This window comes from Archocentrus centrarchus, chromosome 14 (genome assembly GCF_007364275.1).
Source record: "Archocentrus centrarchus isolate MPI-CPG fArcCen1 chromosome 14, fArcCen1, whole genome shotgun sequence".
NCBI lineage: Eukaryota > Metazoa > Chordata > Actinopteri > Cichliformes > Cichlidae > Archocentrus > Archocentrus centrarchus.
Genome location: NC_044359.1, coordinates 18,809,986 through 18,824,350, shown reverse-complemented (window position 1 = coordinate 18,824,350; position 14,365 = coordinate 18,809,986). Strand labels below are relative to the sequence as shown.

At 38.5% G+C, this 14,365-nt stretch overlaps 1 protein-coding gene across 4 annotated transcripts in view; it reads left to right on the top strand.

Moving 5' to 3' along the window:
* Positions 1-296: 296 nt before the first annotated feature.
* The window catches only part of npas2 (neuronal PAS domain protein 2), a 43,785-nt gene continuing 29,716 nt past the window's right edge, over positions 297-14,365 (top strand). For 3 of the 4 annotated variants that reach the window (XM_030745875.1, XM_030745874.1, XM_030745872.1), the window contains exon 1: positions 297-517. The gene's annotated coding sequence lies outside the window, so the exon portion shown is untranslated. The remainder of the gene's footprint in view (positions 518-14,365) is intronic. The other variant, XM_030745877.1, reaches the window with a different exon arrangement.

Sequence of the window (14,365 nt, the reverse complement as noted above, 5' to 3'; positions counted from 1 at the left end):
TGTAAAGTACTGTTTAAACTTGCACACTGAGATGCCTGTGCTTCCAGACGGCGGAAAGGCTGGATGGCGGGCCGGCCACACACCCCTTACGGTAACCCCGTTGAGATGGCGCTTTCCTCCAATGACGGCTTGAGAATGGGCGGGGTCAAACAACCAGCTCCGCCTTTCCGCAGGCTGCAGCCACACTTGGGCGCACTCGCATAACTTAATATAGTATGGGGTCCAGTGGGCGGGACTGAGTGTGGACGCACGCTGGCTGCTGCTGGAGACTCGTCATTCAGCCTTCGTCTGTCCGTGAACAGGAGCCGCTCTAATGAAGATGCAAATGTGAGGTGTGTAGGCTGGGTCACCTCAGCAGCGCGCTGCAGCCTGAATACACCGGGAGTAATCGTTTGCTGACTGCAGCGCAGTTTCATCTGGGTGCAACTTTTTGGAATGTAAGACCTCTGGGTTTTTGCCTGTTAAAGACATTTCTCCCACACACGCTCCTGTTTGGATCCTTATTTCGCAGAGTAAGGTGAGTGTCCGGCTTTGTGGTCGTTACTTCTTACGCTTATTATAAATGTATCTTCAAATTACAAACTTTCTAATAATAATAATAATAAAACTATATATTTTTATAGCTGTCATTTTCTCCAAGTCTTTACCTGACTTATATCTGAGCCAGCACCAGCACCACAAAAACAAACAAAACTGCTATTTCTGCTTTCTCATGTCCCAGTCAAACATAAACATAGCTGTTTGGATTATTTCTTTTTTTATTATTTCTGCTTACTATGTAGAAGAAAGCTTTCTCCATTTAGTGTATATAATAAATGGGCAACTTTTTCCTCAGATCATTATATTATGTGAAGCTGTGTATGAATATTATTAAGTGCAGTAGCTACTGTATGGTGAAGCTTACATACTGACCTAACTCTAGAATCCTGATGTTGGTTTTTGCCATATATAGAGGCTCTTGATTGCATCTGAAGAATGAAAATTCGTTGTGTGTGTTTCTTTTTTGACAAGAAAGAAATATGAGTGTGTCTTCGTTGAGACACGGTGTGCATGAAGAGACAAACAGACTAGAGTTAGATAAGCCAAGACACTTGTCCTAGTAAAATCAGCTTTGATATACATCTGAATGTCTGATCTGAATGACTGATGCTGTGGCAGTGACGACCGTGTTTGGGGACCTGATGCAAAAGAAACCCCAGAGCCAGGGATCCAGGGCATTTTTGCTCAAAAATGTGCAGCTGTCATAGTCTAAAAGATTATCCTATGTGTCCATCTACTTATACTCATGTCGAGGCTTGTGCCATTTTGCCGGCTTGCTGCTTCAGTGCTGAGGTTGGCCCAGGAGCTGTGAGCAGTGATGAGGATGTGTCCTGACAGCTGAGTGGGGCAGGATGGGCTGTTCCATGACTGACTGAACTGGACTGTTCACTGCACCATATGCTCCTCTTTATATTGTGCTGCTAAACATTTGGGCCTGCCTCATGACTCAAGCTATCTTCTTCTCCCTTCAGCTAATTCTAATCCTGTAACTAAATGGGACAATCTGAACATTGTTACAGGGTGAGTTAGAAAAAGTGGTGGATTCTGCTTTGGTGTAAAGTCTGCCACTGTGAAAACAGAATTTAGGAGCCAATCACGATCCTTTTATTGGCTTCCCATAACTAACCGTGGAGAAGCCCATCCACTACTTGCCACACTTTCTCATACTTTCAGGATAAAAATTTGGTCAGTGGGCAATGAACAAATTTAGAGTGAGGACCAGCAGCTGTCGGACCGTGTGGGTGTTTCATTTTTTTTTGTGTTAACCCAGAAACCCAGAAGAATGGTTTGAGAGTGTCAGGTAGTAGGGTTCTGTTCACCTGATACATGGGACTATGCACAGAAAAAAAGGGGAAACCCAGTCTGTTAAGGTTCTGCTGAGATGTGTTGTAGGTCAAACAAGGAATTTTCAATTTCAGAATTTTGAGAAAATCTGCCACAAATGTTATACATTTGTTTTTTTAAATAATCAACGCTTATTGTAATGTAATTACCTTGCCCTACACATGGTGGAATGGCAATTTTGAGATTTTTCTATCTCTTTATCTTCTTTGTGAAATGTAGTCTCTTCACATGAATATTTTTACTTTTAATTAAATTTAAATGCAGTAAATATATGTTATAATATAAGTTATGACAGCATGTATTCCACCTTTAAGTGTAAACTGAGCAAGAGGCCTTATGGAGATTCATATAACTGACATATAACTGTGATTAACTGCTTCAGGGGTGCCGCGTCTAATTTTTTTTTTTGTATCTCTTTGCTGTGGTGAAGGTTAGTTAACTGATGACACACAGCCTCTTCTCTGATGTTACAGAGCATGTTGTGAGGAAAGTAGGTTACTGGGCCATGTCCTGCAAGCTTAAACTGAAAGCTAGTCTGAATATTGCTAGAGCTGCTTAGTGTGACTGGGCATGCACAAATGGTGTAGGTCTGTGCAGCAGCAAAGGGATCATTTCTGCCTTCTGTCTCTTTAAGAAAACAGAGGAGCGCTCCACATAGAATGAATGTTGAATGTTCAACCCATGATGATTCATCACAAACACACATGAAATGGAATGAAATCTCACAACAGGTTGATTAATATCACAGGTTGCAAATAATTAAGCCCTGCTTACCTTTAAACACCAGCGGTCTCATCCTTCTGCATGTGAGCATCTCATTTTGTCCTTGTTGTTTTAATAGTGACAGCGACTTCAAGTCTTAAAATAGTGTTTTTCTTTTGCCTTTAGTGTACTATATCAGTTGAAAATATTTCACAGAAAACTGCAGGCTTGAAACAATAAAATGTGAAACTTTGATGTAGCCAGGTTAGTTACACAGAGACATGCTTAGTTGGACAGAGCAGCAGCCAAAACATTTAAATAGGTAAGTCCAGGGTAATAAAGTAGAAAAAGCTGAGAGAGATGGGAAACAGGCACCCTGACTACATGAAAAAGGCATTCAGACTATTTGTAATTTCCATCAGAACCAGACTTTCTTTGCTTCTTACTAACCTTTAACAACAGCTCTTGTTAAGTCAAGTGTTTCGCATACTCTCTGTCGCAGAGGAAACATAAAGCAAGATACTTTGTCCTGTGTGAATCAAGATAAGAGGGGTTTTTTTTGTGACACTATTAAACACAAACAGGGAGTATGCGTTGAAGAAAACGGAACAAATAAATGGCTGCAGAAAGTAAAACATCATTCTAGCACTCGTTGGTGAGGCAAGAATTTGTCTTTCAGGCCTCAAACACTGACCAGTTTTGACCCCACAGGTTCTAATAATTAAAGTCTATAGTTTATATTTTACTAGGAAAAAGGGATTTATTGAAACATGCAAACATACATGAAAATACAGTATATAAGGCAGAGCTAGTACAATTCTAACAAGCCAATAAAAGTCAATATTTGGTGTGACCACCTTTATTCTTCAACACAGCCTGAACTCTCTGAGGCAGCTTTCTTGTCATTTCTTTAAGTAGTCTTCAGGAACAGTTCTCCAGGCTTCTTAAAGGACATTCAAAGCTGTTTGGCTGCTTTTTGTTCTGTTCTCTGTCAGCATGATCCCACACCTCTTCAGTAATGTTGAGGTCTGGTTTCTGGGGAGGCCAATCCATGACTAATCCATTGTGTGTTTTTCTATCCAGGCATGCTTTTATGGCATCAACAGTGTGTTTGGGGTCATTCACATGCTAAATAATGAATTTCATGGCAATCAGATGCTTTACAGATGATATTACATGCTGGATCAAAAGCTGACTTTTCTGTGTTGATAATTCCATCAACTTGGACAAGATTGCCAACACCACTGGCTGAAATGCAACCCCAAACCATGACAGAGCTTCCACCATGTTTTATAGATGGCTTGAGGAATGTCTCCATTCCACTGAGACTATTTCTGACGAGGCTTCAGTGAGCAGTAAATGCATCAACTTAAGTATCCTTTGTCAGTTCTTTGCTGGATTTTTTTTTTTTCTTATGGACATGATTTTCAGATAATGTTCTCCTGCTGTAGATAGATTTTAGACCTGTCACTTCTTCTTGTGTTGTCCACGTTTTCCAGTTTCCGCAAACATTTTTAAGGACACACTGCAGATCATGCCAGCATATGCCAAGTTTCCAGCTAATAGCTCTTTGGAATCACCTTGTTGATGTAAAAATACTATTTTATTCCTGGTAAAATGTGTCATCTCTGACATTTTCATATATTCAATTAAAGAAATGGGTACAGTGTTTTTGTGACAGGCTACTAGCAACAAAGTGCCTAAAGATACAATTTAAAACTGGTTCTTTGCTAAGTTGTCTGTTATTTGTAGACACAACACTGGTTCATCTCTTGAGTTAGGTGCCTATTTTATGCTTGAATGATTCATAGGTCAGTGTTAAGTTGCTTAAAAAACAAAAACCAGTCAGTTACAAAGACTGGACTGAACAAGCTTTTAAAGACCTTCAGAAAGCCCAGAGAACTGCTGCTCCTGACCACTTTAAAAATTACAAGAAAGTCTGGCTTGCTTTCTTTTGGAAGCACAATATAAAGAAATGAGTGGTGGCTCAAGACTTTTACACAGTACTGTATATGTAGAGCAAAAATAATTTCCAGTAATACACCTGACTATAGTGATATTATTACTGAATTGCTGTTGTTTATGTTGTGGTTTGAGTTAACTACTTCTCATAATTGGCTCCATTGTCCATGGGTCACTTTGTTTTAAGATTATGGTCATTTAATCTTTAACTACAGTAACAGGAAGTTCCTAGAAAATACAGTGATTTTAGATTTCCTTAACATTCTTCCTCAACATTCACCTCTGTCCTAAAGACCAGGGGAAAACATTTCAAATTTGTTTGAAAGTAGGACACTCTGTAGAGCACATAGCCACCCCACCCCAAATTTTCTATGGGCTAATACTACGCTGCAAAGGATACCACCCAGAGTTCTCATACTCCATCATAAATTACTAGATCACAAAGATTAGAAATTTATTTTACTGGCTTAAAAAAACTGTAAAATATGATTTTATATTTTTATTTAAAAATGAGATCCACATGAACAGATATTGGCAGATATACTCTGGATATATTTTATTCAGTTTATGTACCCTAATAGCATCCTCTAAACAAACCACATGAAAAAAAGGCATTTGTTGAGATGTGAATTGTATATGTGTGTGAAAAATAGCATATTTCTCCCTTATTGCTTCTCTTCATTGGGTTCCTGTTAAATCCACAATTGAGCATACAAGGACCCATCTTATCTTAAAGACCTCATAGTAGTGTATCACCCCATTAGAGCACTTTGCTCTCAGACTGTGGTTCCTAGGATACTTAAGAGTAGAATGGGAGGCAGAGCCTTCAGCTTTCAGGTGCCTCTTCTGTGGAACCAGCTCCCAGTTTGGATTTGGGAGACAGACACCATGAAGAGAGTTAAAATACTGCGCAGGACCCTCAAGCTACCAGTCCTCTGGTAGAAGATCCAGACTTGGAGGACAAAGACCTCACGCAGGGTGAATGGGGGTTTTATTTTTTTTAAATATATAAACAGAAACAAATTTGTTTTAAATTTTAGATTCCGAAATCTAAAAGTTGCTACTTTTTCCTCTGATAACACCTTTGAATTCTTAATTTTCTGTCCCAACCTAGAGAAGTTGTCACCTGGAATAGTTTTATAGCTGGTCACTTGATGTCCAACTCATCCCAGATCATACCAGTTGGGTTTATTTTTGGAGGCCTGGTTATCTGATGCAGCGTACCATCGCTCTGTTCTTAGTAGTATAGCCTTTCATTTCCTGGAGATGTGGTTTGAACCTGTCTTGCAATGACAAACAAATAATAGACCTAGTGAGCTCAGACCATAATATTGTGGTAGCTCTGCAGGGTAAGTGTTGCTATGAATTTTGAATAAATCTCCAACAATGTCAATAGCAAAGTCTCACAAAAACACAGCAGTTGGAACCAAAAATCTAACATTTGGAATCATAAGAACAAAATGCAGTTTCTCACTGGTCTAATGTCCATTCATTGTGTTTCTTTGCCCTTGTGTTTCTTCTTATTGCTTCAGTTGGTATCCCACAGGACTCTTTGCAGTAGTCAGTCATTAAGACCCAATTTACACATTCTCCTGCTCAGTTGATATTAATGTGTGCCCGCTACTTGAACTCTGGGAAGCACTGATTTGGACTCTAATGTGAGATTCTTGTAACTCTAATGAACTTATTCCCTGTAGCAGTGATAACTCTTTGTCTTGCCTTCCTGGGATTGTCCTCCTGTGCATTAGTTTCATCACAGTGTTGCAGCTGAACTTGTGGGAAAAAAACAACAACAACAAAAAAAAACCACCAGAAAACACTAAACTTCTTGAAATTTGACTGAACTTTATGTCCTAATGTCATAATAGAATTTTGATTTTGCCAATCCTTGCTACAAGAGTTGAATAATGCCTTGCCATAAGGAAAAAAGAAACAAAGTGGCATTTGTGATTAGACAACCTGTTGCTCCATCATTGCTTTCTCCCCAATGGATGGGCTTCCGTAAAGTTTTGGCTAGCTTTCAGATGTGCAAGGCAATCAAGACATTTTTTTATGTTCCAAGATTACATGGATTTGGTATGGAACTGGCTCTCAGCACAGGGTTGGTGTAAGATGTATGTGTCGCTGTCTCTTTGCAAATTCTGGAAAACATCTGTCACAGCTGGAAATACCCTGGAGAATTGGGGTATTTCAGAGCCTGTCTGCTGCAGATGTGGCCCTCCTGGCCTGCAGATGGAGGGCTTTAAAACAAGCAAAATTTTGCTTTACAATCAAAGATAGGCATTAATGCATCTGTCTTGTCCAATAAAATCAGTCAAATTACGTGGTCAAAACGATCATATAGTCATTTTGAAATCTCACAGCCTTTGCAAGATTAACCAAAAAATTCACCCTAAATTAAAATCCACTCGACATCAAGGCCAGTCCACAGATATATTTGTTGGCTTTCTAACACTGTTGTCCAGTGAATTTGATTCTTAGGTTTCATATTTCAGAGAACAATGACTCCAGATGGGAAGTAAGAACTGTTCCAGTTGAAAGCTTGTACCACATTGTCAATGGACTCGCATTCCTCACACCTTATCATTTCCATACATCAATGCTGGCATGTTTTTGTGACAGTGACAATATAACTGTTGCACTGATGCTGAAACCTGCTGTAATTCCACCCAGAAAATCGACTTAGGAATCAATAAAAGAATCAATAAAAAAAAGTGACCTATAAGGAAAATCAATGATGGCAGTGGTATTAATAAAATCTTATCAGTATGTATCTGAGATATTTCTGAGCAGTATTTAGATTAAAGCCCAAAGCCATTGTTTATTTACACCATTTACTGCTGCAGCGCTTGTTGAAGCAAGGTGATGTAGTATATATGCTAAAATCAAATCAAACTGACCATTCTAATTCATGAAGATAATCTTTACAGGATACTTCTCTTAATGATCACCTATGCAGTTGCTGACTTATTTTTCCTGTATCTTTTCAGGTTGTTTTATTTATTGTTATTCATTAATGTTATATGATTGCTGTATTCTATATGTCTATATGTTATCGTTCTTGATCAACTATGTTAAGTCAAACCTTTGCAGCTGACAAATCCAAAACCATGAGACAACCATCAGTCTTATTTACTCTGTTTTATTGTTGTAATCACAGTATGAATGCTTAGAAGCTTTTGACTCGTTGGTCTGACCTGCTGTTTAAGATTTTTTTTTGAATTGTGAATACTTGATCAATCTCCAGTAAGAAGATAATGTTGGAACGTTTAAAGAAGCACGAGACAGACATGTGGCCTGTTATCATTAATCAGAGCCATTCCTTTCCTTTTTTGTTCCGTGTATATTCTGTGACAGCACAAGTCACAAATCTGAATACTGATTGCCTGCTTGCCTTTCGCTTCCTTTGGTCAGTGGAACTATTTTGCACATGACTCCTGAGAGTATGACTGGTATTCGTGCCACCCTCTTTGGCCTTGTAACTATGACAGACAAAATGTTCAGCTCCAGTTATATAACTGCCTCTACAGACGTCATCAGCCTCGCTGGTGTCGCTGATCTCTTGCTCTAAAGCACACAGTAGCTTCAGGCTCAGAGCCATTACGCCATCATTAAGACATTTAGTTTTTTCAAATCTATTTATTCCTTTAAAAAAAAAAAAGATTTCCTTTTCTAGCACTGAGACCAGTCTCATTGTGTGAATCTGCTTCCTCTCTTTTTATTTGTGGGATGAATATGTGTGCGAGCTCCTCAATGACACTGCAGTGATACTCTTAAAAATTGCATCACTGACCTTTCTGAAAAGCTTTTACGCTAGTTCATCATTCAAATACATAAATGAGGCTCTTTCAGTAGCAGCGAGTGTAGTGAGTGTTACACCATGTGCTGAACAGTGATTTTTTTTTTTCTCTCTTATTTCGTCCATGAATTTTTGTGTCTCTAAAATATAGCTGAGTCACAGGATGTGAATTTATCCTCATTTCACAACAAAAGGTTACTTTTAAGAATCGGGTGTGGCCAAACTTTGTGTGTCAGATGAAGAAGAAAAATGGGTCTCACAGTATGTGTGGGCCCGGCCCATATGTGTGTGACCTAGATGTGATTCAGATCTCCAGTTGAGGGTGTTGGCTGCATGTGCATTACGACGTTGTTTGTTTTAGCCGGAGTCACAACAAGATCATGTCAGGTCTGATGCTGAAATGAAAAGGGCACTCCTACACAGATTTCTTTCTTCCTTTAATGTTAAGTAAACCATATGTAATCTATGATGTCAAGAGGCAAAACCTGAACATGTTCAGTGACAGCGAACTGGAGATTCCACACAGTGCTGAGATACTTGAGTTTTATTTATAGTTTGGGTCCAGAAAATATCAACTAAGACATTAATTATACTTTCCTGTTAAAACTATAACATGGAAGTTTTCTAGTTTCTTGGTTTTTCTGTGATTTTGATTTAGAATGAAGTGCGTTTAATTCACTCACTTTATTAGTGCTAGTTCGGGGTTGGACCTGCTTTTGCCTTCAGAACTTAATTCTTGGTGGCTTAGATTCAACAAGGTGCTGGAAACATTCCTCAGAGATTTTGGTCCATGTTGACACGATAGCATCACAGTTGCTGCAGGTTTGTCAGCTGCACATCCATGATGTTAATCTCCGATTCACCACATCCCAAAGGTGCTCTGTTGGATTGAGAGTGCAGTGAACTCATTGTCATGTTCAAGAAACCAATTTGAGATGATTTTGTTGAGTTTTGCGACATGATGTGTTATCCTGCTGGATGCAGCCATCAGAAAATGGGTACACTGTGGTCATAAAGGGATGGATAATTAATACTGTAAAAAGAGAGTTCATTTTTCACATGTTGCAGTCTGGCATTGCTTCCAGCAGAAGGCATGGAGATAATAGTACTAGGAAAATAACTATAGCCTGTGACCCGCTTACACCTTCAACACACCTTTTTTTTCCTTTTCATCCCTGTGATGTGCTCACGTCAAAGTTGTATTTGCAGTACTTCAACATCTACAGAAGAGCAGAAGATTAACAGATTAACTTTTTAAAGTGGCAGGTTATTTCAAATTCATCTTTTCAAACAGCTCACAGATATCAGTAAAGGTAAACTTTTGTTTTCTGTGCTGTTTGTAACACATTGTGTGTTGGTAGCTAAATGTACAATTGCTGTATTTCCCAGGGAAAGAAAAAAAATCTTAATGTATGATGCTCTCAGAGATGGATCAATACAATCATTTTATTCTTCTTTATATACATCGGAATTTCCCACAAACAATAAAATAAAAATAAAAATAAAATGGAAGAATTTCTTCAAGGCCTTTCTATACCCGTTATTGATTTGGATACTGCCAGGAACATGGACTCTTCACTCTGCTTTGTGGATGTAATAAATTCAATAAAAGCAATGCAATCAAATAAAACCCCTGGCCCTGATTGGTTTCCCATTGAATTTTATAAAAAGTTTATAGAATAATTGGCACCATTATTATTGGCTATGTTTAATGAATCATTAGAACGCAAGACTTTACCACCAACAATGACACAGGCTGCTATAGTTTTACTTCACAAAAAGGACAAAGACCCATCTTTATGTGGTTCTTGCAGACCATTGTCTTTGTTAAATGCAGATGTGAAGGTGCTAGCCAAGTTGATTGCCTCTCGTTTGGAGAAAGCCCTCCCTTTGGTTATATCTGAGGAGCAAAATGGTTTTGTCAAAGGGCGTCAACTATTTTTTAATACACGCACTCTTTTCAATGTAATCTATTCAAAGCATTCTTCTGATTTACCTGAAATAGTAATTTTCCTCGATGCTGAAAAAGCATTTGACAGGTTGGAGTGAGAGTACTTGTTTATGCCTTTGAGGAAGTTCGGATTTGGTGATACATTTGTTACTTGGATTCGCCTCCTCAATATTGGATCGATACATGATGTGTTGCTGAATTATGTTTTTGTGAATTGTCTTGCAAAATAAAGTGAAGTATAACAATTTTGTGTTATTCAAAGGTTGCATGAAAAGCTGGACAGTTTAGTCCAGGCTAAAGTGGTTGGTTTGCAGGATTCTGGTGATGCACTATTTGCGACTGGTCAAGAGCAGTCTGTGATGTGTGTAGTCCGTGTTGGGTTGCATCAACTGTAGCAGAAAAGGATATATTTGAGGAGATGAACAAATGTACCCGCAACATTTTACCTTTTACATTAGCTTTATACTGTCTAGAGGTTGAATATCAGCCATGATAGTGCATGAAGCATCTGCTTATATATGTTGAATTCAGTTGGTGAAGTCCACAAAGAGCAATGAGTATCTGAGTAGCAAAGCAGGTCGGCTGATCACAACCTGCACACAAAGTAAAGTCTACTGAAATACTATATGATTTATTTATATGTGATACTTTTTATTCAACTTTTTACATCATATCTTACGGTTCCCCCACCTGCCAAAGCCCACTTTAACCACTGGGCACAAGGAATTTAACCCAGAAATTTTCCACTCACTGGATATTTTCTCTTTTTTGGACCAATCTCTGAAAACCCTAGAGATGGTTGCACGGGAAAATCCCAGTACATCAGCAGTTTCTGAAATGGCACTAACAACGAGCCATGCTCAAAGTAACCTAAATTATCTTTCTTCCATGTTCTGATGCTTGGTTTGATCTTCAGCAGGTTGTCTTGACCATGTCTGTATGCATGAATGCACTGAATTGCTGCCACGTGATTGGCTAATTTGATATTTGCATTAAAGAGCAGATGAACAGGTGTGCCTAACAAAGTCTGGTGAGTGTATATATCTTACTGTAACACAGAAATATGTGATAAAGCTTGGAAATCTACTGGGAAGTTCAACTATTTTATCAAGAGAAAGCCAAAAGGACAGAGATTTTTTTTTTTTTATAGAACTGGCAGTGATTTTAGTTTTCCTGAAGGACGCTTCATAAATCATGAATTATCACATTAAAGCAGGAATAATGTGCACACACAGTTCCACTCAGATACTGTGGCCTCTTTAAACATTGAACTTAGCTGTTTGAAACTGCACTTTAGAGAGAACCAGTTATGTTTTTCTTATTTTCAGTTTATATAGTGTCAGAGTAGCTGAAGGAAATCAGCCAATCAGAATAAAGTTAACAACAAGAGAAGCTAAGGCCCATTAAAATAATTCTTTTTGAACTGTGTGCCTTACAATGCTACTCTAGCAGAGTCTAAGAATACAAATATAGTATAGGAAAGTAGCATCATAGGTCCCCTTTAATTAGATAAAAAGCATACAAATATGAAAAGCAGTCATTGTACAAATGTTTTTTTTCCAGAGACTTCTAATGATCCAGCCATTTGTCATTAAAAATGTTAGTTGAGCATCTATTTTGATTGTGTGTAAACACTTTTCCCCACAAACTAGTCATCAGCTGAATAAAGTAGATTTTGTGTCCTGTGGTTCAGCTGAAATGTTAATTGCCTAAAGTAACATAAAATAGCATGAAATATTTGTGTGTAGCTCAAAAAGGAAAGCAAATGCTCTTTCAATCTGTCAAAAAAAATATCTGCAGTCCTGTACTTTTGGTTTCTGTGGAATAAAAATTAGGCAGAATGGATATTTGGCCATAGAACAAGTCAATATTCAATATGTGTCTGTTTCCTCAAAGAGAATAATTTATGAGCTGCTTTCTACTGTTCTGTGAAACTTAAGAGAGGCTTGCATGCTTTCAGGAGGAGAGCCTTGAAGATAGGGAAGCCATCGTTTCATAACCAGGAAAATGATGCAGCAATAGATAGGAATGGAGACATAAGGTCATTTTTTCCATGGACTCCTTGCAAAAGGCTATTTAAGTTCACTTCAGAGTCTGTGCATAACAGAGTGGCTGGTTGCAGTTTTATAAACACTCACTGGTGAATTCATAACAATGATATTCTGGTTAACGGCTCAAAAATGCTTCATTTTGAGGCAACGTATAAGAATGAGCCAGGAATCTAATCAAAGATGTAACCTACGATCTGAGCTTGAGCAGTGAAAAGAAAGAGCAGCATTGCCCTTTCCACCCATGCCCTAGAATGGTGACCCACATATTTGCTCACACACTGCCTTAGGTAATTGCATCTTTTTTCCTGAGCAGCAGCAGACAATAACAGGCTTGGAATAACTGTGATTCATTTGGAACTGTTGAAAGAATATAATTATGAGGAAATTTGAGAGTGGATATACCTGGTGAAAGGATGTTTGTTTTATGCGACTGCTTTCTCATTGAAAGGATGCGACCACCCACATTCACCACACACTCCGTGCTGTGTAATTACAAGGCACTTTCGACTAAAGCATTACCAAAAAGTAAATGTAGAATAAATGGAGGGGGGAAAAAAAAAAATATCAACATCTAGCTGTAAAAGCTACAGTTTGACTAAACGGGGCTGAACTTGCTGTGCACTCAAATCATTGCAAATTTATTGGTTATTACCTATGAATTTGTAGCCATGAGATTGATATGAAATGTAATTCATTTTCTTAAGTGATTGACTGATTATTCAACAGGTGCATTAACAGAAGCAGTTATAAAAAAGAGGGTGAAAGACACACACACACACACACACACACACACACACACACACACACACACACACACACACACACACACACACACACAGGTGTGGATGTGAGAAACTGCACCGTGACAAGACTGCCCAGTGAGCAGAGTTCAGGGTGGCGTTCAGCTGTTGCCTGGGGGAGGATTAGGATGAAGCTTCTGTTTGGTTGTGATGGGTAGTGCTTGTGGGAAAACTCTCCTGAGAAGCGGGGCATAATGAATTGTTTCTTTACTGTTTTCCTATTGATTGCTCAACGGAAGAAAACAGTGTTTAGTTCTTTCTTTAGGTTTTTCTTTTTTCAATCCAATTTCCTTCCTCTGCTTTTGGATGAGCTCTAAAGCTATAGCCATGGTGCTCCATCTAGACTGAATTACATGGTGTAAAAAGTCACTGAGTATCAACTGCGGATGTGATGTTCTCTGCTTTCTGGGAGAAGACAGAGGTCAGTATGTGAAGCATTAAGCAACACTTAAATGAAGATTACAGCTAACAACACTGACATCTGTGCTGAACTGTTGTACATTTGTTCTTCTTTAACTAGAGGCATCACAGTAAATCATTTTGTAGTTGAGCCCACACTAACAAATTTCTGTAAAATTAAAGCAAATGTTGCACATTGATAACGTACGTGTCTTTGTGAATACAGCTGAACAGAGTCCATGCTGCTGTCTTTGAGAAAAATATAGCAACAAAAAGCTACTGTACAATCTTACTACACTATTATTTCTTTTCATCTGAGTCAGACTTGAATCTTACTCATGTTGCATCGTCATACTGCCCCACTGAGCACACGGTCCAAATAAAGAAATTTAAAATTAGGTGAAAACTATTGTAGCAACCCAAACAAGTGGTCATAGTTTGTCATAGTTCAAGAAAACCAGATTCAAGGTGCATACATGAGAATGGGAATTTTAGGTTATCAGAAAGATTGTTGTTTTTCTGGTTGCAGATCTATGATGTTTTACTTTATTTGACCATAGCAAATAATAAAAGCTTAATTTAACAGTGTAATGCCAGTGCAAAAGCATATATTATATAAACACGGTGCTGTAATATATACTCACTAGCCACTTTTTTAGGCACACCTTGCTAGTACTGAGTTGGACCCCCTTTTGCCTTCAGGCCTGCCTTCATTCTTCACAGCACAGATTCAACAAGGTGCTGGAAGCATTCCTCAGAGACTGTGGTGCACGTTGACATGATAGCATCACACAGTTGCTGCAGATTTGTTGGCTGC